Raw genomic sequence first — 26,363 nt, forward strand, 5'->3', positions numbered from 1 at the left:
ACAGGAAGAGTAAGTATGATGAAGAAAAGAAGGAGTGTTCATCCTTTTAAAATATAACACTTTGGCGATTGAAAGATGCTGACCGTGTCTTTGGATTTCTCCAATTGGAATTCTCAAGAGGCAGAATTTCTTCATTTTAAATAATTTATTAATTGACCGGTCATTTAATATGGTAAGTTGACTCAATCCAAAATCGAAAAGAAAGAAAAATGGTAGTTCTCTCCTCTAGCACAGATCTTTTATCTTTATCTCTTGCTCACTTATATACATCTCCCTGATGAACACACCACTAAGTCCCTCCTCTGAGACCTTAGACTCATAAATAACCACTAAGAAGGAGGCACTTAGGAGATCTTAAGTCCTCCCTCATTACTTCATCACAGTTTGAGAAGCAGGATCTTGTCTGTACAAGGATGGTGTCAGTCCAAGCTTTCCCCAGCCTTGTGGCTGGCCTAGCACACTCTCAGAATGTGTCAACCATGGCATTGTAGTCCTTTTAGTTTAACAAAAGAAGGGAGATTCCCCCTCATTTTTATTACCTGGGAGGAAGGGGACAGCAAGTCTCTAGGTCTGATGTTGGCCAGGCCAAAGGGAAATTTATTCTACAAAATATCACAATTCAACATTAATTTTTAAAAATGGTTTATGAAAAACAAAGGCTCTAAGCCTAGCCCTATAACTATGGAAACCTAGGGATCAAGGGTCAAGAGAAGTAGTTAAGGGGGCAGCCAGGTGTCTCAGTAGACTGAGAGCCAGGCCTAGAGATGGATGGGTTCAAATTTGACCTCAGACAAATGTGACCCTAGGTAAGTCACTTAACCCTTACTTCTCTTCTGCTTTGGAACTGATACTCAGTATTGATTCTAAGACAGAAGGCAAGAGTTTAAAGAGAGAGAGAGAGAGAGAGAGAGAAGTAGTTAAGAGGCTGATTGAGGAATAACTGACAAGGCAGTGGCCAGATCTGACAATAACTCAGCAGGGCTCTTTTGTATTTCCAACCAGCTCCATGGAAAACACAGGGTACATTTGATACTGGATACTCTTCCAGTTCAACCCTTCTCTATTTTTCAGCCTGGAATACCCCAAGGACAGCCAGAGGAGGAAGTCTGAGGAAAGGATGAAAGTGTCCAAGAATGGGAGGCCACAATTCACCAGATCCTCAATACAATCTAGAAACCAGAAACCCTATAAGGGCCATTGCACAGTCCTCCACACCCCTCTGGGGAATATTCCATCCCCCTAGCTATTGTAGTGCAAAAGGGTGCATATCAATCCTGCAAAGCCTTACAGCAGAGTTTCTGACAGTTGAAAAGGGTTTAGAATCCTGAGGAGTAACAGTTGACCCTGGGGACTCTAAGAGAGTAGAAGGGTCAACTGAGCTCTAATCTTTGGATTGAAACCTAGCCTATATTCTGCAGCTTTTCTCTTAAAATTTGTTAGCTTAACTATTTCCTTTGGATCTCCCTAACCTCCCTTATTCCCAATCATCTTTTTCCCTTCCTAAATTTCTTGGGATTTCTGAAAGGAGGGTGGATCTGGGAGTTAGCTTTCAAACTTGGTAGATTTAGTATCCCCGTAGTCAAGTAGGGCTTCCCTCGATACACTATACTATGTATAATATCCTTCAATAGACACCTTCATGCCTTGGGAAGAACATGTCTGAGCTATAATTCTTTGGGCCAGAACCAGCATTCCCTCTCACACAACAAAACTCACATTCCCTCAACAGAAGCAAGAGCAGAGAGCGGCTCCTGGAGCCAGGTCTGGGAGGGAGAACTGCTCCGGATATATCTGAAGGACATTGAAAGAATTCAGACAGGAAAATGAGGCACAGTGGAAAAGGCAGCCACCACCACTAGCAGAAAAATCCTCATTCAGATATACTTAGAACCAAAAGGTAAAAAACATAAAATACTCTTATCTAGACAAAAGCATGAAGAGAATTCCATAGAGTTATATGGGATCAGACTCTGCTAGCTAAGTGAAGAAGTGCAGTCTCATTTTATATTGAGAGTTTGGGGAACCATTGGGTATTATGTCTTTGCTTTATGATGAATACTTTGTTAATGACATGCAAGTTGTCTGTCAAAAACCCAGAGAACATACTGCATTAAGTCTCTATGGAACCTTTGCTACAGGATGGGTGTAGTGACATCTCCAGCTTTCATTTACCACAATTAAATTTGGATCTTCAGCTCAGAATTATGGCTTGGACATTTCTTTATAGTTTGTCAATAGAAGGGGATTAAGGATTCGGAGATTCCCTAGAAAAAAGTTCTGGGGATGCTCGGGAGCTTTTGTTTTATGGGAACTCTCTGGTTTCTGACTCCTCATTAAAGATCCTACTTTGAGTTGAGGTATGCCCCATCTCATAAGGGGTGATTTTTTTCCCTGGGCTTTTTTGTGTTAAAACTTATCTTGTGGTTATTATCCTTTTCTTTATAGTTTCTAGTGAGCCAAGTGCAGGGTCACAGAAAGAGGCCCAAAAGGGTGGTCTTGTGTCTCCACTGGAGTTGGATGGACTTTATTTTTATCTACATAGTTTCTATTCCTTCTCAGAAGAGAAAATTTCTGTAGGTCTGCTGGACCTTATCTAAGTCTGCTAAGTGTTTGTTTTTTATTAGCTCTAGAAATAATTTGCCTTTGAGGGAAGTTTAAAGTTGATCATTTGATAAAATTGCCTCAGTATCTCAAAAGAATTTTGTTTGCACATTATTGTTAAGTAAGGTAGCTATTCCAAAGGATTACCCTCTCTTAAGAAAAAAAATTCAGTTAAAGACTTAGATTTTGATAATATAGATATTAAGGACAAATTATCTTAACCATGGGCTACATATATATTTATAAATACCTTCAAATTTTTTAAAAGGATAAGCTAGATTTATGACCTAGTATTGTTAGAAATATATCATATACAAATTTCTAAATAAGTGTCTTAAAGTCCAGGAAAGAAACCTTAAAGGAATCCATGCTACTGAGATGAGAAGCTTGTAATACATTTTTGAGACATAAAACAACTATTTTGGTCAAATACTTCACTTAAAGTAATTAAGTCAGGAATAAGAGTTAAAATACTGGGCAAAATTCTTTGAAATGCCTTCCCACATGGGCTAAAACCCCACAACTCTATTATCTTATTCAAGTTCTTCTACATGCCAAAAGACAGAGCCCATCTTCAGTTTTCAAGTCTTTAAGATTCAGTTTTTAAGTCTAAGGTAAAGAAATAGTCCTCTAAATAGCCCTCCCCCCCCAAAGAACAAACAGAGATAAAAGTACCCAAGATCATCAAGTTCAGTGATTTTACCCAAAAGGACCCCCTTTTGTTAAAAGCTGCTACCTTTGTTCTGTATGTCCTTAAGAGGAACTTGGAGACAGTAACAACAGGAGAAAGTAATAGCAATGGTAGTGATATCTTAACAAGAGAGAAGAATTGAAGGGAATACCCTCATTTACTTTATTTCTAACATGTGACTCTTGGTTCTATCCAAAGTCTGTGTGCTCTCTTAGACCAGTGATGGGCAAACTTTGTAAAGACGAGGCTGAAGGAAAGGAAAAAAAAACTTTAGGCGAGCCAATATAATTTATTAAAAAATAACAATGATACATTTTACAAAATTCTTGTATTTTTTGTGATTAGGAATAATGTCACACGGGCCAGACAGAACATTTCAGGGGGCCGCATCTGGCCTGCAGGTCGTAGTTTGCCCATCACTGTCTTCAATTATGTCACAATAAGACCCTCAGCCAGGAATTCATTTTCTGACTGGCAAGAGGAATTCTTCTTTCCTGAGTCCATCCAGATGTGATTAAACCCAGTCCCCAAACACAGGCATTAACCCTATCCGCTAGAGACTTCGCCTGCGCATCATTTAATACCACATCAGAGTTTTCTAGTACTGATGTGGTGTCTAATAATTCAGCAATCTCAGGGCCCCCACAGCTTTGTGGGGAACATCTTGCTATCTGAATTTGAGTGGCATTTGTTTGCATACCATGGAGAATGTTCTTTTAGAAAGGAATTCCATAAAACAATATTCATTAATATATAATAAATGGGAGGAGTGCCCTATTACTTCGAATAACAGGAAATGCGCAGATCCTCCTCTAAGAAATATGTTAAATTAGGAATGTCCTTGGTTCCAGAGTCTGTGGGATGTGTTATTGATAAATAAGGTCCTGAAATCATTTTCAGTGCTTTAAAAAGTTTGAAAAAATTTAAAAGAAAGGTAAGACTCTCTTCAAAACACTTGGGCATCAGCCAAAGGCAGCTCAATCATTTTATCAAGCCAGGAATGGAAACATGACATTGATGTAAGAGAATGTGGATTTTACTTCAAAGTAATGTAATCAGACATTATTATGGGTCAGGTATTTGTGTTCTGTATCCTGGTAAGAGAATGAATGTCTTGGATTGCACATAATTCATAAAGACTAATTCTAATCAATGAACCTTTGAATGTCTTCACAGTATGCTGGCCAAGGGGGAATTGTTCATCGCCTTCATATCACAGATTGTGAACCATGTGATCATGTAGGATCCTTTAGAGAAGTCACCATGATTGCCATTTTTAGAAAGAGTGAGGCTCAGGTAGGACACTAACTGTGTAGCTGACATACATTATAATAGTACAAAAGGGGGCTCAGTACTGGAAGGAATGGAGTCTGGGATATCAGAATATTAAAGCAATTCATGACATCAAAGACTTCTGTGGGAGCAATTAAATCTCAAGGTCTGTGTCATCATCTGGGGAAGCTGAAGGCCCTGCAGAAGGAGCCGCTCCCTGGGAATGGTGAGGGACTCGCTGGCCTGAGGAGAGCCTAGGAAATAAGCTCGGCCCATCCAGGTGCCCTTTGAGCCTGTGAAGATTTATGCCAACTCCAGACTCCCCGAGGATTGTGGCCAAGAGAGGTTCCCGTGACTTCGGGAGTCTGAGAGCTCTGGAGGATTCAGTCCATTTTCTTCTCTTAACCTTGTACTGAAATGAGGACTTGGGATCAAAGGTTCAAACCCTTGTGACCAAACACAACTGCCTGTTTCCTACGGTCTTCTGTATCTTCCCGTCTGTTAATGACTTTGCTAATGATATGTCAGATACCCATGAAACACCCTGCCCCATGTCTCTAGGGGTTCTTTGCTACAGGCAAGCTGGGTGCCATCTCCAGCTTCCATTTACCACAATTAAAGTTTGGATCTTCAGCTCAGAACAATGGCCCAGAGATGTCTCTGTTTCTTACAATATTTTCCAAGGAGGGAACAAACATGGATGAACTGCAGGAACCAACCAAGCAGGGCAGAGCCAGGGGTCACCCAGGTTTAGATGGCCGCCCTGTCCCTGACTGGCCTTCCAAGAACAAGAAGTGCTCTTTGATGCCACCTTCCTGCCAGTTCCCTGCCTCACTCGCTCCCCAGCTCCCACCCAGGGCCCTGCTCTCCTCAGCCAGCATCCCTCTCTGCCCATCTTGATGTCAGCTCCTCCCAGGCTCTTTCCTCCTTGAGTTGAGGAAGCACAATCCTGTCTGTCATACCCCCATCCCTCAGCACCTACCAATGAGGCTTTCCTGTAGCCAGTGGGGAAATGGCTGACAGAAGGGAATGTAGGAGAGAATCTAAGTGACTGCCCTGGAGGCTGCCTTTGCTGTAAAGACAGAACAAAGTGAATGTCCTCAGCAGCACCTGGCCCTCAACTATTTCTTTTTACTCTAATAAGGCACAAAGAGCCGGGTGAAGGCTGACCCCCTGCCTGACCCAAGAAGTAGACCTTGCGTCCTCTGGTCTGGAGGAAGGAGCTTTGCTGGAGACTTTCTTAGCAGACCTTCTAGCCCTGTCGGGAATGCCCAGCCCTTTCCTTCTGCTAAAAATGTACCTTTTCCTGTCTGTGCCCTCAGCTAATCTGACCCTAAATTCCTTCTGAAGCCTCCCTGGGAGGCCTGACTGACCTGTCCAAAGCCCGGGGCCTGGAAGTCAGGAGCATAGCCTGTCCCTGGGCCATCCCTGGAGCTGGGGGACACAAGGCCATGCCATGGTGAGGGAGGGTGTCACACTCAAGGGTGGATGAATGAATGACAGAGCCTGGGGCTGTCTGGAACCTGGGCTGGCTCATTCTGGCAGGGGCTACCAAAGCCAGGAAAACCTCCAAACACAGTGGATGTGGGGGTAGTCAGGGTGGATCCTTGAGCTCACCCTGAGGTCAAGCAGTGATGGTGTCCCTGGAGGCCTAGCAAAGGTATAGGTCTTAGTTCTGCTGGATTTCAGCCTGGGGGAACTTGGCCAGGTTTGGGGATGGATTGCACTCACCTGAGAAGGGGGCCTCTGGGTCCCAGGGGCCATGCCCTCTGGCTCTGGGCTCTCTGTTAGGGCCAGACTGTGGTCCTTCAGGGAGTGGGATCCCCAAGACTTCCTCTTTGGACACCTGTGGGGAATGAGAGAGGGGAAGGGCTCAGAGGAGCTTCCAGGGCCTTCCCCTGGCCTCAGGGGAGACTCTTCCCCAATATGAGGGACAGGGAGCCTCAGGCTAGGAAATGATCTTGGGCTAGCCAGGAAGAAGACTCTTCACCCTCTCTACTGCCACCTTTGGCTCCATTCAGTTCAGAAACTGCATTGGGTAGAAAGGGTGGATTGAGGAAGACTCCTAGGAGGTCAAGTTATTGGGGAATAAAGGGTGGGGGTGGGGGGATGGTGGAGGGGGAGATGGACATCAGGTGGAGGTTGGGGAGAACAGCATGTTGGCATTTCTTCAGTGCTCAAGATCAGGACTCCTTCTATTGCATGTGGGCACAGGAAATCCAGTCCTCACAATTTTCAGTGCCCCAAACCAGGTTCATGTTGGCCGTTTCTTCCCTTGGCCTGCTCTGACCAGCACATCCCCCTCAGAGAAGGGCCTGGACCAGCCCCCTCCCCCCTATTCTCTCCTCCGGGGCGGAAGGAGGGGCGGGTAGCCCCACCATTCCTCAGGATCCGGATAGCGCCCCCTCTTCCCCTCCTCCCCGCCTGCCTCCCGGATTTGTCCCTTTTCTGTGGTCCTTAAAGTGATGGTCAGACACGGAGACACACACTGAGACGACCCCTATCCCCAACAAGCATTTACCCAGGGCATGGGGCTCCTGCCCCTATCTTGTTGCGCATGCAAACAAGCTCACAAACCCGGAAGTGGTCCAACAGGGTTTTCTCTCCCCCCCCAGGAGTTAGTGAGCAGAAAGTCTCCGCTGCCAGAACATGGAGCCAGGGCTGCGACTGCCCACTGACCCACACCGTTTCCTCCAGAAAGGACTATAACTGTGAGTCTTCCAGGAGCTGAAACAGTGCACATGAGATTCCCAGAATACATTGGGGATACCACAGGGGGAAGTGCCAAGTCTTGTGTGATGTCAGAACATAGGCATTCCGGGAAACCGAGTCTTCCACAGGGAAGAGCCTTGGCTTACAGGAAGCCACGACACAAGAATTCTGGGAAATGGAGTCCTCATGGCCGGGACCTTGGTTTAGAGCCCTGCTGGCGGAGGGGCTATACAGGAACTGTCCCCGAACTGGAGGTGGGGAGTGTGTGTAGTCTTCTCCTCTCCACCCTCACCCCCATTTCGCCTTTAGGCCTGCTCTGATTCTTCTTTAGCCCGGAAACTGCCTCAGGCGAGGGCCTGGTACACAACAGGCACCTAATAAGTGATGATTGATTGATGGATCAATGCATCTATGCTCCCCACGGCCTGGAAAAGTAGTGCTAGGATACCCTCTTCGCACACTTTCAGACACACACACACTCACAGACCCTCCCTTACCCAATTTACACACTTTTACAATCCGCTCTTCCTGCACATGCGCACACGCTTTCGCTCACTAACACGGAACAGGTCCACCGCAGTCTTCCCCTTCCCCAGGAGTTAGTGAGCAGAAAGTCTCAGCTGCCAGGAGGGAGCCCGGGTCGCAGGGCCAGCTGTCATGCCTCCCCACCCCCTCCCCCTTTCACCCAGCAAAAGTTCTAGAAGCCCAGCTCTGAACCTTCTAAGAGCTGAGACGGCCAGATAACGGTTTCAGCATGCCCCAAGACTGCCACAAAGGGGAAGAGCCAAGACTAGGGAGAAATCGGGAAACAGGCATTCTGGGAAATGAAGTCCTCCACAGGGGAGGGCCAAGACTTGATGATGTCATGAGACACGCATTCTGGGAAATGGAGTCCCACTGCCTGGGCTCCTGGGTTTAGAGTCTTGGTTGGGGGAAGAGTTATAAAGGAATTTTTCCTCAACCTAGGGGACTGCAACCTTCTCCTCTCCACCCCCAATTCCTCTTCCCCGTCCTGTCCCGCTGCTTCTTCCTTAGACTGGAAGCTGCCTCAGGCTATGGCCTGGCACACAGCAGGTGCCTAATAAGTGTCTATAGATTGACTGACTGACTGACTGATCAACCAAAGGATTTCTGCTTCCCAGGGTCTGGGGAGGTGGCCCTAGGATTCCCCCTTCGGACACAGAAGGAAGCTGAGGCAGAGGGCAGCAGCTGACAGTTCAGGTCCAGGTCCAAGGCCCCCTCTCTCACAGGTTCCCCTCCTCTGGGAATCTCTGTGAACATCTTGCTGTTCCTTCTGTGCTGTGGGGAAGGTGGTCCAGAGTGGATCTGGGGGGAAACAGAGCTGATTCATCTGGGTCTCCTGGGACTCTGGGCCCTAAAGCCTGAGGCCTCTGGGCCAGCTGAAGAGGGTTGGAGGGTCTCCTTTAGCACCTCCCCCAGGCCAGGAGGCCCAAAGACCCTTCAGAGGCCTGGAGGGAGGCCCAGGAAGTCCCCTCCTGCCCTTTGTAAGGCCACAGAAGGTGGCAGCAGCTGCTGAGCCCAGGCTGAGTCCTGATAGCCATGGGGCTATGTCTGTGTGTCTGCAGGACTAATGGGCTCAGGCTGTTTAGGCCTGTCTGCCTCTTCCCAACCCTTTTGGGGCTTTTTGGGCAGAGAGGCTGGGCGGCTTTGCCCTCTCCTCCTGCAGCCCATTGCACAAGGGAGGAAACTGAGGCAAGCAGGATAAAGTGACTTGTCCAGGGCCCCACAGGGGGAGAACTCAGACCTCCCTGACTCCAGGCCCTGGAAGGGCTTCTCTCCCTGAACAATTCTTCCTTTTCTGGCCTCAAGGCCCTGAGGCTGCTGCTCTGAATTCCTCTCTGCTGTCTCTGGGGGCTCAGCAGGAGACAATACACAGGCCTGGGCTGGGCATGGCCTGCCCTCCCCTGTGATAGGAGTGTTGGGCCCCCCTTTCTCCCCTTCCTCCCCCCTCATGCCCCATCTCCTTCCAGTCCCTCTCCCTCCCCAGCACAAGCCCTCCCCCTGCCATGTTCACCTTCTTGTTTAACCCTCTCCTTCTGTGTCACAGTCAGGACTGAGTCTGGGCTCCGGAAGACCCAGAAGGACATGGAAGTGTCCCAAGACACATTTGAACCCAGAACTTCTGCTCTCCAGGCCAAGCTTTCTATCCATAGGACCATCTGACTACCCTGGACTCAGCTTCTTCCCAGAGCTTTTCCCCCACATCCCTCCTAATGCTTCCAGGCATTCCCCACCTCTGCTTTCTCCCCCCTAGGCTGGGGTCCTATTCCCCTTGCAGGCTTGCCCTCCAACTTACCTCTCCTCCAGCTGGAAACCTCTCCACGCCCCACCCCCCACCCCCAGCCTGCCTCCATGCTAGCCTCCCTGTGGCCCCTGTACCAGGAAGGAGTCTTTCCCTGTGCCTTGTCAGAGCCTGTCCTGCCCCCCAGAATTTGTCTTCCAGAAGGGAGTGGGGGGGCAGGGAGGCACTTTGGGGGCACAACTTCCCTGGCTGGGGAGGCCTCAGGGCATGGATGGCCCCCCATTCTCCAGGGACTGGAGCAGAACTGGATTGGGTTTGGGGCCTTGTTAGCTCCAAGGGAGAGGAAAGGGGGTGTCTGGGAGGAAGAGGAAGCCGTGGACCATAACAGAGGCCAGATAGAAGGTTCTGAGAGAGTGCTGAGCCAGTGAGAGCAGGCTGCTCCATTCTCTCACTCATTCATAATATTCTTGAGTGCAGCCAGACTACTACTTAGCATTTAAAAACCCCAAAGGAAGGGTTTTTAACCATTTTTTAAACTGTTTGGTGTCTTTACCCTCCTCTTTCTTGGTTTTATTGTTATTATTGTTAAAGTCTTGTTGCGTATACTGTATAATAACCGATCCATTGTGGCTAATACCACCACTATACTACTACCACATTGGTCAGTAACATCATTGGTAGGAAGTATGATCATGGAGGATTGTATAGACTATTTGTTGTTTGGGCTCTGGCAAGGGTTGTTGTTTTTGCCATATCTGTGGTTTATAACTCTACCCAAATATTGTAGGTTTGTATTGGATTGTGATATTACTCAACCACTAATGACTATAACTATGTTGGATATATTGGTTCCCATGCCTGTGATTGTGTTAACTGGATATGCTGTGTACAAAATATGATGGATGTTTTACTATATGGGATATTGTTTTAAGATCGTTATTGTATGGTGTTTGAGGGACTCAGAAGTTAAACAAATGTTACGAATAATGCAATTGAAAATTGACAATGTAGAGTTGTATATACAGCAAACTAATTTGGTCGAGCACAGCCTAAACATGAGGAAACATCTGAGAACATGGCAAGCGGTGAGACTAGGTTGGAGCAGGAGAATAAGGACCAAGAAAATGAAAGCATGCCAATTTCTCTTTTCCCTTTGTGTGACATTCCCATAGCGAGAGATGATGGTATATTCCGTGTCAAACAGCACACGAGATTTAAGGCTGAGGACATTGATTTGATTAAATAAGAAGGCTCCAAAATTCAATGACGAGCCAACTAAATTTGTTAAAGTATTTCAATCTGTGGTAAAAAGCTATGACCCAGACTTCAATGACTTTTGGTTTGTATTAGGGGAAATATTATCGAAACATGATAGGCAGAAATTTGTAGAAGAAATAAGAACAATGCAAAGTATGATGGAATGGCTGGAGAATTGGCCGAAGCTTGACTTCAACTCTGTCGCTAATTATCACATGCTGAAACAGGCCAGGAAATGACTTACTAAGGTTTTAGAAACAACTAAAGAAGGCCCAATGCATGGTCTTTTGGAGTAATTTTTAATTTCAGTACTTTAGAGACTTGTACTCTATCCTGTTGTGGAGAATATAACCCTTATATTGATTTATATTGTTATCAATACTTATTAATAGTTATTATTGGTTATGAATAGGTTCTTGAGTTGGGATTAATCCTGGTTTTGACAGTTGGAAAATGGCTGATCTAGGCAGTTGAAGAAAATCCTGCTCAGACTGGTTATATAAAAACTCATTTAGGGGGCAGCTGGGTAGCTCAGTGGATTGAGAGTCAGGCCTAGAGATGGGAGGTCCTAGGTTCAAATCCGGCCTCAGACACTTCCCAGCTGTGTGACCCTGGGCAAGTCACTTGACCCCCATTGCCCACCCTTACCACTCTTCCACCTTGGAACCAATACACAGAAGTTAAGGGTTTAAAAAAAAATTAAAAAAAAAAACTCATTTATTGTAACTTTTAAATTGTAGTTAAGGGAAAGAAAAAGGAAAACAGAAAGGTAATTATAATAGATATATTTCCCTATAACTAATCAATTACTAATCTAAATCTCCCCAAAATCTGTCTTGCAATTGTGATAATTAGATTAAGTCTATACTGCCCATCTTTAGATTTAATCACAAAAGGTGAGAACACCTCTAATTCTGAGAGGTCCATAACCCATGTGTGCTCCAGTGAGGGACGAATCAGAATCAACTGACTGCCCCCTAGGCAGTCTTATGAGAATTGTCTATTGTGATTGGACATGCAAATTAGGAGGGAGGAACAGGAAGTGACGCATAAGTGACCCCTTTAAAAGGAGAAGGTCCTCAGTCAGCTGAGGTCTTCAGTGGAAGAGAGCATCTGGTGAGGACCTCTTCTGGTTTCATGGAGGAGTGTTGAAATGCTGAGACTCTGGTGGGACCTCTGACTGCTTGCCTTTGAATTGTCTTAGGCTGACTTTCTCTCTCTTCCCTTGGCTTTCTGGAGGCTCTACCCTCAGGGAAGCCTCTCTTGCCTCTCTAATTGTAAAAGACCATCAGGCTAGAAGCCTTGTTTAATTAACCTCTGTGCCCCTCTGCTGGGCCTCTAAATTTTACCTGGTCTGAGCCAGAGTTTCTCTCTCTCAATTTCTCTACCTTCAACCTTTCTAATTGTAAATAAATTTCCATAAGAGTCAATTTTGATGAGATTATTCTTAATTGAGGATTGATAATAGTTCAGTCCTCTGGTGACCACCTTTTAATATGTTGAACCCATAAAACCCCCTTTTCACCCTTACACAATAGATGTCTTCTTGATTATCAAAAAGGTAATCCTCCTTAAATCTGCACTGTCTGATTAAAATAATAATCTAACTTACTAAGCCTATTTCCAAAATGATGAACTTAATATTTATAGAAATCCACTAGCTTCTCTCTCTCTCTCCAGTCAAAGATCAAAACTCTGCCTGAGGGGCAGCTGGGTAGCTCAGTGGATTGAGAGTCAGGCCTAGAGATGGGAGGTCCTAGGTTCAAATCCGGCCTCAGACACTTCCCAGCTGTGTGACCCTGGGCAAGTCACTTGACCCCCATTGCCCACCCTTTTCCACTCTTCTACCTAGGAGCCAATACACAGAAGATAAGGGTTTTAAAAAACAAAACAAAACAAAAACAAAACTCTCTCTGACAGAGTCACAGGTTGCTCTCTCTCCCAGCAGTAACACTCTGCTGCTTCTAGAGGAGTTCTGAAGAACTGCCCGGTAACTCCTCTGCTTTCTGATAGTCATCTTTCCAACCTTCTTCAATATCAAGATGTTCCAAAAATCACTCTTCACTAAATTCCTCAAGGATGATCAGAGGAAAAACCAAAACCAACCAACCTCTGAGTCTCTGTCCCAGAAGTGGCTTCATTTTTCGCAACTGCCCCTCCTAAGGCTCTCTGGAAAATTCTCTTCCTCTGACCTAACAGAATTCCATGGGAAATGTTAAAGTAACCTTCAATTCACTTCATAAACCCTATATCTGGCTGCAATCTATTCTTAACTAGGCTAATTAACAAATAATTCATTATAGAATACCTCACAAACAGAAAGTAACACTTTTAGAAGGGTGGCTTTTATTAGATCAGCCTTCATTTCTGGAATTAGCTTTGGGGTAAAAAATGAGAGTTACACCATAGGTTGTTCTTTTTCTGTTCAATTCCAGGACCAATCCATCTACTGTAATGTCAGTCCCATTTATGCATACTGATGAACAATCTGGATATGTTACTTTTCTAAATAAATGTCATATCCATGGAAATATAGTCATTACTACTTTTATCTGCAGTGTGTGGATAGTTAAGACAACTTCTTTAGAGCGATTATATATTTATTGGAAATTTCTATAATGTTCCAGGGCTAGATGATAACTCTACAATGCAGTATAAAAATCAGGTCCATCTGAAGTATCTGACCAATTGCAGGATATACCTTTGAAGTTTAATAGAGGGAGGAGGCTTCTTGATCAGGTTAGTAAATACCTCTGGAAAATTCAAAATTTCTTTAAGTCAATAGTCAGTAAAGTGGGACTATAATATGATGAAGTCGATTTCAAATCAACGTGTTCCATTGTGGAATAACTCTTAACAAAGTTTCTTTGTTCCCAGAACTGGTTATTGAGATTGATTTCTCTGTGGGAATAAGTTAAAAAACTCTGAAACCTAAATATGTGAATTATTGGAGTTGAGACAAAGTCATTTTTTCCTTGTCCTGGTAAAATGAATACTTTTGATTATATTAAATTAAAAAGAGTTTTGTACAAAGAAAACCAATGCAACCAAATTAAAAGGGAAGCAACAAATTGGGAAAAAAGTTTTATAACAAATTTCTCTGACAAAGCTCTAATTTCCCAAATACATAAGGAATTAAGCCAAATGAACAAGAAATCAAGCTATTCTCTAATTGACAAATGATCAAAGGATATCAATAGGAAGTTTTTAGATGAAGAAATCAAAACTAGCAGTAATCACTGATTAGAAAAATGCAAATTAAAACAACACTGAGGTATCACTTCACACCTAATGAAGTGACCAATATGACAGTAAAGGAAAATAATAAATGTTGAAGGGACATGGCAAAATTGGGACAGTAATATGCTGCTGGTGGAGTTGTGATTTGATCCAACCTTTCTGGAAGACAATTTGGAATTATGTCCAAAGAGCTTTAAAAGAATGCATACTCTTTGATCCAGTAATACCACTACTGGGCTTGTGTCCCAAAGAGATAATAAGGAAAAAATGTTTGTAGAAAAATATTCACAGCTGGGCTCTTGCTACCTCCCAGAATCCAGAAGATGAACCTGTTTGGAGAAGGTGCCATGAAGATACCTGAAGAGACCACACACTGCATCAAGAAGATCAAGAATTGAACTTTGGGATGCGAATTTGAATTATGGGGGAGGGATTGAATGCATTTATTTTGAATGGACAGTCATGTCAAAAAGGGGACTGCCCCTTAATTGGCTTTTTGTCAATGCACCTAACATTGGTTTTGTTCTTTCTTGCTTTTATTTACCTTTTATCCCTGAATTATTGTAAGTTTTAATTTGATTATGTTTCCATGGTCTACTGGGGAGACTGGTCTCCCAAAGGATTGCAGCGGGGAAATGTATAGTTAGAAATATCTTGAACCCAAAAAACTACATTACCCAAACTTCCTTTCTGTATTAGCTACGATGCTTTTCCTTTTGTCAATGTTTGTGTGGTCAAGTTTTGTATAAGTTCTGAAGCTCCAGTGAGTGGGCTGGGTGAATTTAGCACCTTTTCCCTCTAGTTTTTTTTTGTTAGATTATTATTGATAAAACTTTATTGAATATAATATCTTAGATATTTAATATTAATTGAAAAATCCACATTACCTAGGATCTAGCAACTTCTATATTAAAAGAAGAGAAGGCTTAGAATATGTTATTCTGGAAGGCAAAGGATTTTGTATGACATACAAGAATGCTCTACCCAGTGAAACCTAGTGTAATTCTCCTGAGGGGAAAATAGATGTTTAATAGACAAGTTCCACCTATCCCTGGAGAAGAGATCATATGTGGAAAAAAAATTTGAGGATCAAATAAAAGACTAAGAAAAGCATAGAAAGTTAAACAGAAGAGAAGAAAACTCAGGGGATTCAATAAGTCAAAATTGTTTACAGTCATACATGGGGAAGTTATACTTAAGACACTTAAATTATGTATGTTACTTAAGGCACATAGAGCACACAAGGCACTTAAGGCTCTTAAAGTACTTAAATATTTTAAATATTTAAAATACCACATATATTTAGGAACTTCATTACTGTTAGGGCAGGGTTATAGATTAGAGAGCAAGGAGTAAGAGGGAAATGATGGGATGATATCCCAAAAAAAGAGGAGATGAGAAAAAAGAACACACTGGAAGAAGAGAAAACACACAGAGGCTTGAAAGAATTAATTCAATAGAGGAAAACTGGGGTTCAGGCAATGCATGAATAATACTCATCAGAATTAGCTTAAAGTGGCAATAACATCCACACTCAGTCATCCATAGAAATTTGCCTATCTCTATTAAGAAATAGGAGGGGAGGGGGCAGCTGGGTAGCTCAGTGGATTGAGAGGCAGGCCTAGAGACGGGAGGTCCTAGGTTCAAATCCGGCCTCAGACACTTCCCAGCTGTGTGACCCTGGGCAAGTCACTTGACCCCCATTGCCTACCCTTACCACTCTTCCACCTATAAGTCAATACACAGAAGTTAAGGGTTTAAAATTTAAAAAAAAAAAAAAAGAAAAAGAAATAGGAGGGGAGGGAGAATAAAAGAGGGGGAGGACAGGCAAAAGTATGGGTGAATTTGGGGATGCTATGTTCAGAAGCAAAATGTCTGTAAGTAAGGAAAAACTGAAAGGAGACAGAGAAGGATAAAGGGGAACAATAAGAGGGAGGGAAACATGCAGTAATCATAACTGTCAATGCTTTGACAAAAGTAAAAAAAAGAGAGAGAAGGTAGCAATCATGATCTCAGTCAAAGCAAAAATAAAAAAAATGGCCTAATTAAGAAAATATAAGGAAGGAAATTATATCTTCGCAAAAGGTACCATACACAAAGAAGTAATATCAAAACTAAACATATTTGCACCAACTGACAAAGCATCCAAATTTCTAAAAAAGAAGCTACATGAGTTACGGGAAGAAATAGCAAAACTATTCGAACAGAAAACCTCTAGTTTCCCTCTCAGATTTAGATCAATACAACCAACAGGAACAAAATTAAGGAGGTGAATAAAATTTTAGAAATTTTGAATATAGATGACATCTAGAGAAATTTGAATGGGAATATAAAGGAATATACCTTAGTCTCCAGAGAAGTCTTGGTCCATGAAGAATTCTGGGGACCAGACTGCCTGGGGCATCTACACCTGAGTCTCTGCATCCAAGAGGAGAAAAAAACACACAAAAAAACCCCAGAAACTCAAAGTTATGCTTAGGATTCTTTTTCTCTTGTTCCCACCAATGGAAACAGTACAGAAGGACATTCTCTGGAAAATAATTTCTGAGTCTCAGGTTCATAAAATCATCTTCGATGACTAAATCTCATAATAATTTTCTTATGGGTGACCAGATTTTTAAAAATAAAAACCTTCAGTGATATCAATTTCTCTGATTGACTTATATGATTGCTAATCCCAGGGTCCCTCAAATTCCATTCATCATGTTCAATGTAAGCCTCAAACTCGTGACTCAGTGAAATCTATTATAAAGAACTATTATAGTATGTACAATGGTCACAAATCTTTTCTTCTACGTCTCCCTCACTTGTTAGACAGGTTCAATGTAAGCCTCAAACTCGTGACTCAGTGAAATCTATTATAAAGAACTATTATTGTATGTATAATGCTCACAAATCCTTTCTTCTACTTCTCCCTCACTTGTTAGACAGGACTATAGAATCATAGTCTCAGAAATAAAAGAGCCCTTAGAAGTTATTTAGTCCAATAGGTTTATGGCAAAATTCCCCTTTCCAATGGGAAGCCTTACAGACACAGAGATTTATATTACTTACCCAAGTGGTTTTATAATTACATGCTCACCTCACACATGATAAAAATGTTAGTGGTCTAGACATTTGTGCAATTGAATCAGTGGTTCTCGACTGTGGCATTTCTTTTTCATGCATATGACTGCATCCTGTATGGTTTTCAGAGATGGAAATCTTTTTTTACTGCCAAAAAGAGAAAGAGATAAAATGCTTAGTTTAGTAGTTAGTTAAGTCAGATAGCTAGGTAGATAGGTAGGTGGGTAGGTAGGTAGATAGATAAAGAAGGTTGGTAGGTAGAGTATTAATTATGTTCTTACTATTTGCTAGATTCTATGCTATGTGTTGGTGACATAACTACAAAAAACAAGACAGTTCTTGCCCTTAAGGACATTATAACACATAAAGTGGTAATGGAAGAAAGTAGAGGAGAAAAGGCTATAGTAAATGGCATAGAGGTCTCATTCCTGCCCAGATGAGGCAAAACATTCTCTTACCATCTCTTTGGAGCCTGTAGTATCAGTAATATATCATCTTACATATAAAATTAAAGAGGGTCATACAAAGTGACAGTAAAGGGCCATGACTGGCAGAATTCATGGAAGGTTTCCTGGAAAGAGTGATTTTTTTGCATTAATCTTTAGAGGATGGAAAGAAAGAATTTTCATTGACATTGAAAAAGAATAAAATATATAGATATATAAATAAATTCTTAATGAAGAGGAATTATGGAGCATGAATTACATTGAAGTAGAGGAAGGATGTTTTCAGACCTGTGGGTAATGGAAGTCATTGGCAAATGGTAGCCCAATTCTTACAATAAATTCAGCATCCTTTGAAACCGCTTTCAAAGGTTAGTGATGTTGCAAATTCCTTTTCTGCTTCAGAGAACAGAGGTCAGCTATTGTCTCATTGTTTCACTTTGGCTTCCTTCATGGTGATACAAAGTTTTTTATGAGAACTAGATCTTTAAGTGAATAAGAAATTTTAAAAGAAACGAACTCTCTTATTTTGGTGTTTAATGAGACATGAACTACCACAGTATTCTAGGTGGGAGAATAGGTAAAATCTATTATTTACCTTTTGATCCCATTGTTGTGTTGCCAAGGATGGAAAAACTTCTTTTTGTTTAGTCTCAGCATTTTTTTCTTTATCTCACATAATTTAGTAAAGGACAATTATTCAACAAGGTTATGACTTGTTGCTTTAAATCAGTGATTCCCAAAGTGGGCACCACCACCCCCTAGTGGGTGCTGCAGTGATCCAGGGGAGGCGGTGATGGCCACAGGTGCATTTGGGGGTGGTGAATAACTGTAAGGGGGCAGTGACAGTATGTGACAGGGGCCACTAAGTAATATTTTTTCTGGAAAGGGGGCGGTAGGCCAAAAAAGTTTGGGAACCACTGGTTTAAATAGTCAAAAAATATTCAAAGATCTTTTAGCACCTTTAGACAAGTCCAGTGAGTAGACTATCCTGAGAAGGGTAGCTACTTAATGAATCTCAGCAATCAATTGACTCTTGATGCTGAGACCTGTGTCTTGAAAGAAGCAAGCAAAATTGCCCATTGGCTATGCCACACAAAGTGTATTTGGTTGGGAGAATATTTTTAATAGTCACTCATTTGATCCTATTTCCCTCCAGAATTGAATGGGTTTATTGGCAGAGAAACAGTATCAGGATGGAAAAATCTTACTGTTTTTTTGCCTCTTTAGTTTTAATGGTTGCCACAAGAAATCGATAGCTTATATCTAGCTTGAAGTATACTAGAATCCCAAGATCTCTTTAAAAATACTACTCCCACCATTCTTCCAACAGCACACACTTGTGAAGCTGATATTTTGAAGCCCCAAACACTATTTGTCATGAATTCTATCAAAAATTACCTAATTTGACTTGAAGCAACATCCTTGGTAATCAATATATTTTATTGTCTCTTAAGGGATTAGCTAAAATTATCCATTTAAGAAAGAACATACAAGTCATTAGGAGAACTTCAATATTATTAATGGGGTGATTCATAAGAATTTAGAGAAAGTAGTAGTTAGTGGAAAAATAGCTTCATCAATAAGAGATCATGTCTGCCTTAACTTGTTTCCCATTTTCACAAGGTTACTAAACTCGTTAATCATGGGAATGTTGTACAGAGAGTTTTCTTAGGTTTTAGTCAAGAATTTGTAAGTTTATCTTACATTTTTCTTTTAAAAAATCCTTAACCTTCCATCTTAGAATCAATATTGTATTTTGGTTCCAAGTCTGAAGAATGATAAGGGCAAGGCAATGGGGATTAAATGACTTGCCCAAGTTCACATAGCTAGGAAGTGTCTGAGGGCAGATTTGAACCCAGTACCTCTTATCTCTTGGCCTGGCTCTCAATGTACTGAATTTTTTATCTTCCCCCATCATATAATTCTTATATAAATATATAAATATGTGAGTTAGTTATTGAATAGTATAGTTAATTTGGAAAAGGTTTAACCACTAGACCAACAGTATAGTTAGTGATTTAATACCATTGTAAAATAAAATCTCCATTAGAGAACCCAGTAATATGTATTTGAAATCATGTTTTATTTCTATTTATTTTATTTTTTCTCAACAACATTTAAAAAGTATTAATTTTTGCTTTATTTTTTCATTTTAAGTTCAAAATTTTCATCTTCCCTGCCTACCCTTCCCTTTTGGTGAGAAAGAAAACAATTTGTATGAGAAATAATAGAAATGTGTATATATTTGTAATATAAATGTGAAATCAAGCAAAACAGTTCCATAGCAGCCATGTTACAAAAGGAAACAAAAAAAACTTAAAAGAAAGAAAAAATTTAAAATCTATTTTAAATTTCATTTGGAATCCATCAATTCTCCCCTCCCCCCATGAAGGTAGATAGCATTTTTCACCATAAATAAAATGGACCCTTCACAGTTCATCATTGTACAATACTACTCTTACTGTACACCGTGTTCTTCTGGTTCTGCTTACTTTGCCTAGCTTCACTTTAAATAAGTCTTTCATTGTTTTTTCTTTTTTCCCCCTGAAAACATCTTGTTCATCATTTCTTACAGTAATATAGTATTCCATCAATATCTTCTAAAATAATTTATTCAGCCTTTCCCCAAGTGATGGGCATCAATCAATTTCCAATTCTTTATCACCACAAAAAAAGAACTGCTATAAATGATTATACATACAACTCATTTTTCTTTTTCTTTGATCAGCTTGGAATAGAAGTGGTTCTGCTAGGTCAAAGGGTATACATAGTTTTACTGCTTTGAACAAAGTACAAAATGGATTTCCAGAATATTTTGATCAGTTCATAAGTCCATCAATAGTATATTAATGTCCCAGTTTTCCCATATTTTCTCCAACAGTTGTCATTTTACTCTTCTGTAATATTAGCAGTTTTGATGGTTGAGTCACTACCTCAGAGATTTTTAAATTTAAAAATTTCAAATTAATAGTGACAGAGTATTTATTATATGACCACATGTAGCTTTTATTTCTTCTTCTGAAAACTGCTGTTCATATTCTTTGACCATTCATCAATTATCAAATGACTTTCATCTTTATAAATTTGACTCAATTCACTAAATATTTTCTAGATGAGAGAAAGGTACTGTAAACGTTTCCTAGTTTTCTGATCTCCCTCTAACCTTGTTTGCATGGGTTTTCCTTTACTGTAATCAAAATTATCCATTTTACATCTTATAATTCTCTCTGTGTCTCCTTTTGTCATAAATTTTACTCTTAATTTTTTTTGTGGCCTTGCATGTAGATACTTTGAATTTATTGTCTTCTGAGTTTTTCCTGACCTTACTTTTCAACAAGGTAACATTCTCTGGTCAAGTTCTTTTTTGTTATTTTTGTTTGCTCATTTTTCCAAGGTTCTTCCTTTTTTAAAAAAATATTTTACTTTCATCTTTGTTTTTGATAACAAATTTACATATGCTTTCTAAATTTATATGATTCATGTTATCTTTCTCCCTTTTTCATCCCCCCTCTTGGAGTGGACGAGCAATTTAATCTGGGTTATATATGTATTATCACTCAAAACATATTTCCATATTACTCACTTTTGTAAGAGAATAATCTTATAAAACCAAAAACCCAAATCATACACCCAAATAAACAAGTGATAAATAATATGTTTTCATCTGCATTTCTACTCCAACAATTCTTTCTCTAGAGGTGGATAGCATTCTTTTTCCTAAGTCCTTCTGAATTGTCCTAAATCATTGCATTGCTATTAGTAGCAAAGCTTATCACAATTGATCGGTCCATTAGATTGCCGTCACTATGTACAATGTTTTTCTGGTTCTATGTATTTCACTCTGCATCAGTTCATGTAGGTCTTTCCAGCTATTTCTGAAATCATCCTACTCATCATTCCTTGTAGTACATGAATATTAATCACCAACATATACTAGTTTGTTCAGTCATTCCCCAATTGAGGGACATCCCTTTAGTTTCTAATTCTTTGCCGCCACAAAAAGTGTAGTTATGAATATTTTTTTACATATAGGTCCTATCCCATTCTTTAAATCTCTTTGGGATACAGACCTAGTACTGGTATTGCTGGATCCAAGGGCATGCATTCTTTTATAGCTCTTTGGGTATGATTCTAAATTGCCTTTCAGAATGGCCATAACAATTCACAACCCCTCCCCCCAGCAATGCATAATGTCCCATTTTGCCACATTCCCTCCAGCATTTATTATTTTCCCTTGCTGTTATATTGGCCAATCTGATAGCTATAAGTATAGAGAACCTGTTCTATAACTGGAGACTTATCTGAGTGGCCTAGGGTGGTTGTCGGATGTAAAGAATGAAACAGATTGGAAGCACGGCTTGTTAGCTCAAAGTGCTCTGAGGTGCAATGGAGTCACCACTTTATTATATAGAAAGTTAAAGATCCCCTTCCCCCCAAAGCCCAATAAAGTTTCCCACAATTACAGAGAGCAGTATTTTTACTATAGTCAAAACAAAAGCCTTAGAAGCTTCCAGGTGTAGATAAAAACCTATGTTAAACTATCAACTGTATGTGTTATCATTAAGTGAAGTCTGGGACATTTTGTTAGACTGGAAAGCCCCTGAATTTCTCAGCCTTGATGGTATTAAACAATATTTTTGAGCCTCATTATTTTACTTTAATTCTGGGCAAAATGCCTCTGCTAAGGGTTCAACCTTGGCTATACCAGGCAGCTGCATTCTTGGCCAAAGGGGAACTGTGTTAACCCTCCTCCTGCTGGATTATTGAAAGCCCAAAGCTTTTTCAATAAGACTATATTGCTTTTTAAGGAAAGGTGTGAATTATGAAAGAAATCAAAAGAGGAATCTCAGATTTTTATCTCAGACAAGCCATTCCAGTCTCCAACCTGATAGGGAGAAAAGGTCAATATACGGCTCTGCCTGTCTGTATTGATCTTTTCATGGGGTCCAGATAAAAATATCTATTTCAGATTCTAATTTCTCTTAATGGCTTCCTACATAATCCCCATTTTCTTTAAATTAACATGATTTATTACACAGGAAAACTTTGAATAATGAAAGAAGTTATAAATTGGTTATAATCATCAGTTATAGCTGGATCTGATAGGATTTACAGATCAAATTGTTTGTTTATGGCTCTCTACATATAAGGAAGTATCTCAGAGTTGCTTTAATTTCCTTTCTCTAATCAAGAGTGATTTAGAGCATTTTTCATAGGAAGGCTGATAGATGGCATTGATTTCATCTGAAAACTCCCTATTCATATCCTTTCACAATTTATCAATTGGAGGATGACATCTATTTATATATTTTACTTCATTCTCTATATATTTGAGAAATTAGATCTTTATCAGAGATAGTGGCTATAATTTTTTTCCACACTTTATTGCTATTAATCAGGATTCTTAGGAGAAAGTGGGTTTATCTTAGAAAACACATGTAGCAAAGGGGTAACTGGATTGCTCAAATCATTGTTGTAGTCCAGCCCCTCGTTCCCCTTCATGGAACTGTTATCTGATCTAAACAATCAGGAGAAAAACTTGGAACCATGTTCAAAGAACTTTAAAACTATACATATACTGTAAAGTTGAAAAGACCTCGTACCCTTTTAAAACTATATTACCCAAACTCCCTTTCGCCATACCCATAATTCCTTAAGCCTTTTCTGATTGGTTGTGGGTTTCGAGGGCTGTTTTTGAGATGGTTGTTGTGGGCGTGGTGACGGGGTTTTTTGGAGAGGAGGCGGCATGGTAAGGTTGAGTTGTGACTCTTTCCTTGCGCTTTAAATAAAATCCTTATAAATATCATACTTTGAAGGCATTGAATATTAAATTTAAAACATATAATACTTTGATCCAATAATACAATTATTAGGTCTGTATCCCAAAGAGATTTTTAAAAAATGGGAAAGGACCTATTTGTACAAAAAATATTTACTGTGGCTCTTTCTGTGATAGCATAGAATTAAGAATTAGTGGTTGTCTATCACTTGGGGAATGGTTGGACATGTTGTGGTATAGGAATGTGATGGAATGCTATTGTTATTAAAAATGACAAACAGGATGATTTTGAAAAAATCTGGAAAGACTTACATGAACTGATGCACAATAAAGTGAACAGAACCAGAAAAACATTGTACATACTAACTGATATTAACAACTGTTAATGACCAAGTTTTTTCTCAACAATGCAGTTATCTAAGACAATCCCAGAGGCTCATGATGAAAAATGCCATTGGCTGCCCTCTGAGAAAGGACTGATGGAGCTGGATGCAGACTGAAACATGCTATATTCCATTTCCTATTTTAAAAAATTTGTTATCTCTTCCACAAAATGATTAAAATGGAAAAATGTTTTACATGATTGCACATGCAATATCTATCAGATTGCTTACCGTCTTAGGGTTAAGAAGTGGGAGAAAGGGAGAGGGGAAAAAACGAAGGAGAGATTTGGAACTCAAAAGTAAAAAAAAATGAATGCTTGAAAATGTTCTTTCATACAAGTGATGAAAAATAAAACCTTATTTTAAAAAAGAATCTTGACTGGGGGAGAGAATGCCACAGACTTTTTATTGGTAGGGTAGTGTGTTGATTTTCCTAATGTTATACCTAACGGGTTGGTGTTGCAATGTTTTCTTTTCACCCAGGATTACCACCTGATACCAATTTTCAGGCAGCTTTAACTTGTCTACCAAAAGGGGTTATTAAGGTGATACAGTAATAGTAGCTGTTACAAAATATTCTCCCAACACACATACACAAAATTTTGTGACATAGTGTCCTTTTTCCTCTCTGGTACTTTCTCTGGGGCAAGTTCAAGAAGTTTTCTCTTATGTCCTTCCAACTCTCAGAGTATTTTTGGCTAGTCTCCTGACTTACAGCCACAGGTTCATGAAGAGAAATTGTCTGGGCCAGGATGAGAGAAAGTGGATGGTAGATTTGGATTGAATTCTCTCCAAGTGTACAAGGGTTAGGATAAAAGCAACCTGAAGAAACTTAAATATTGTTGGTGTGCCCCAAGCCCATCATGGCTTGCTCACTGCTCCTCATACTCTTCATTCCTGAAAAAAAATCAGAATCCCTTATAACTCCTTGCAGGAAGCATTCTCCCTATGTCCCTTTCCCACTTATATCCCCCTATTGAGGAGCTCAAAAGTATTTCTCCTCATTCCTCTCCTGAGATGCCAAATGTTTTCTATCTTTTCAAGTTCATACCCTAAATCTGTACTGACTCAGCAACCTTCTTTATCAGTATTTCTGACAATTCTAGCTATGCTGGCCTGTGTTCTAAACAGTGGATACAAGGTGGAGGACTATCCACATTAGCTGGTAAGAGAAAATCCCTGGAAATTCATACTGAAACAATCTAGCCTCCCGAATCTCCACTTAATTCTCTGGAACCAAAGATGCACCCAGTAATGCTGTTTGATTATCTCTGGCGTCCGGCTCAAGGATGAAGTGGATTAGTACTATGACTCATTGCTCACTGAAAGTGGCAAGTTTCAAACGATCAGTGACAAAATCAGAGAGGATGAAATGACCTTCCCCATCTCCCTGCTTGACCAGGGTCTGCTTGGCTGTTCTTCTGCCTGCTGAACCCACCATTAAAATAAAAACTTCTAGAAATAGAAATAGTGAAAGTTCCACTGAAGTCTCTCTTAGCAGACCCCTCTAGATCATAATGGATCTCAATGGATGTGGATACAAAATGTAAATGTTTTGGAATTTTCCTACTGCTCCAAAGCAATGCAGTCACTTGTGGTCAAGCATTCATGTGTAAAGAAAATTGTCTTTGCTCTGTGATCTTTGCAGGAAGTTTCTCTGAGGAATGTGTCACTCCAAGATTCAAATTTATATGACTAAGAAGTATTCCATAATAATATCCAGGAGCAGTTTGGTGGTTCAGTAGATAGAGTATCAATCCTGGAGATGGGAGGTCCTGGGTTCAAATCTGACCTCAGACACTTCCTAGCAGGGTGACCATGGGCAAGTCACTTAGCCACTATTGCCTAACCTTTACCATTCTTCTGCTTTAGAACCAATGCTCAGTATCAGTTTTAAGACAGAAAGTAAGGGCTAAAAATGTTTTCTTCTTTTATTGTCTTTGCCAGTTTTCTAATGTGAATTTCTCTAACAATGATTTGGAACATTTCTTTTGTGGTTGTTGTTAGGTTGAATTTATTTCTGTGAAAGCTGCTTTTTTATATCATCTGGATACTTATGATTATATTTAGCCCTTACTTTCTGTCTCAGAATTGATACTTTTTCATTTGATCTTCACAATAACCCTGAGAGGTAAGTGCTATTATTATTCTCATTTGACAAATTAGGAAATTGAGGCAGACAGCACATGAGTGTCTTTCTCAGGGTCATACTGGTAGGGTCTGAAACAGATTCAACTTCAGATCTTCCTGACTCCAAATCAGGGTTCCATCTCCTGCATCAACCAAATATTTCTTTCTCCCTAATTCCTTATTCCTCTTCCTTTTTGCTTTCTCCCTTCTCCTTCATGTAATTCTTTGTTAGGCACTACAATTATTACCTCATTTGATCTCCACAACAAATCTGAGGGGTAGGTCTTGTTATTACCCTTGTCATAAAGATGAAGAAATTGAAGAGCTGTAGGGACTTGCCCAGGATGACACAACTGGTAAGTGTTTAGATTAGGATTAGAACTCAGATCTTCCCAAAGCTTGACATTGTTCTCTTCACTTTACTATCTAGCATCCCTAACTAATTTACTACCTAGGACATTGATGAGGAACCTTTTAGAGAAGGAGCATTGGGCTCCATCCACAGACCACGTGCCATGCCTGC

General features: G+C 40.6%; 1 pseudogene; it reads left to right on the top strand.

Annotated features, from left to right (window-relative positions):
• The window catches only part of LOC123245893, a 503,106-nt pseudogene that overhangs the window by 430,931 nt on the left and 45,812 nt on the right, over positions 1–26,363 (top strand).

The sequence above is a fragment of the Gracilinanus agilis genome, chromosome 1 (assembly GCF_016433145.1).
Source record: "Gracilinanus agilis isolate LMUSP501 chromosome 1, AgileGrace, whole genome shotgun sequence".
NCBI lineage: Eukaryota > Metazoa > Chordata > Mammalia > Didelphimorphia > Didelphidae > Gracilinanus > Gracilinanus agilis.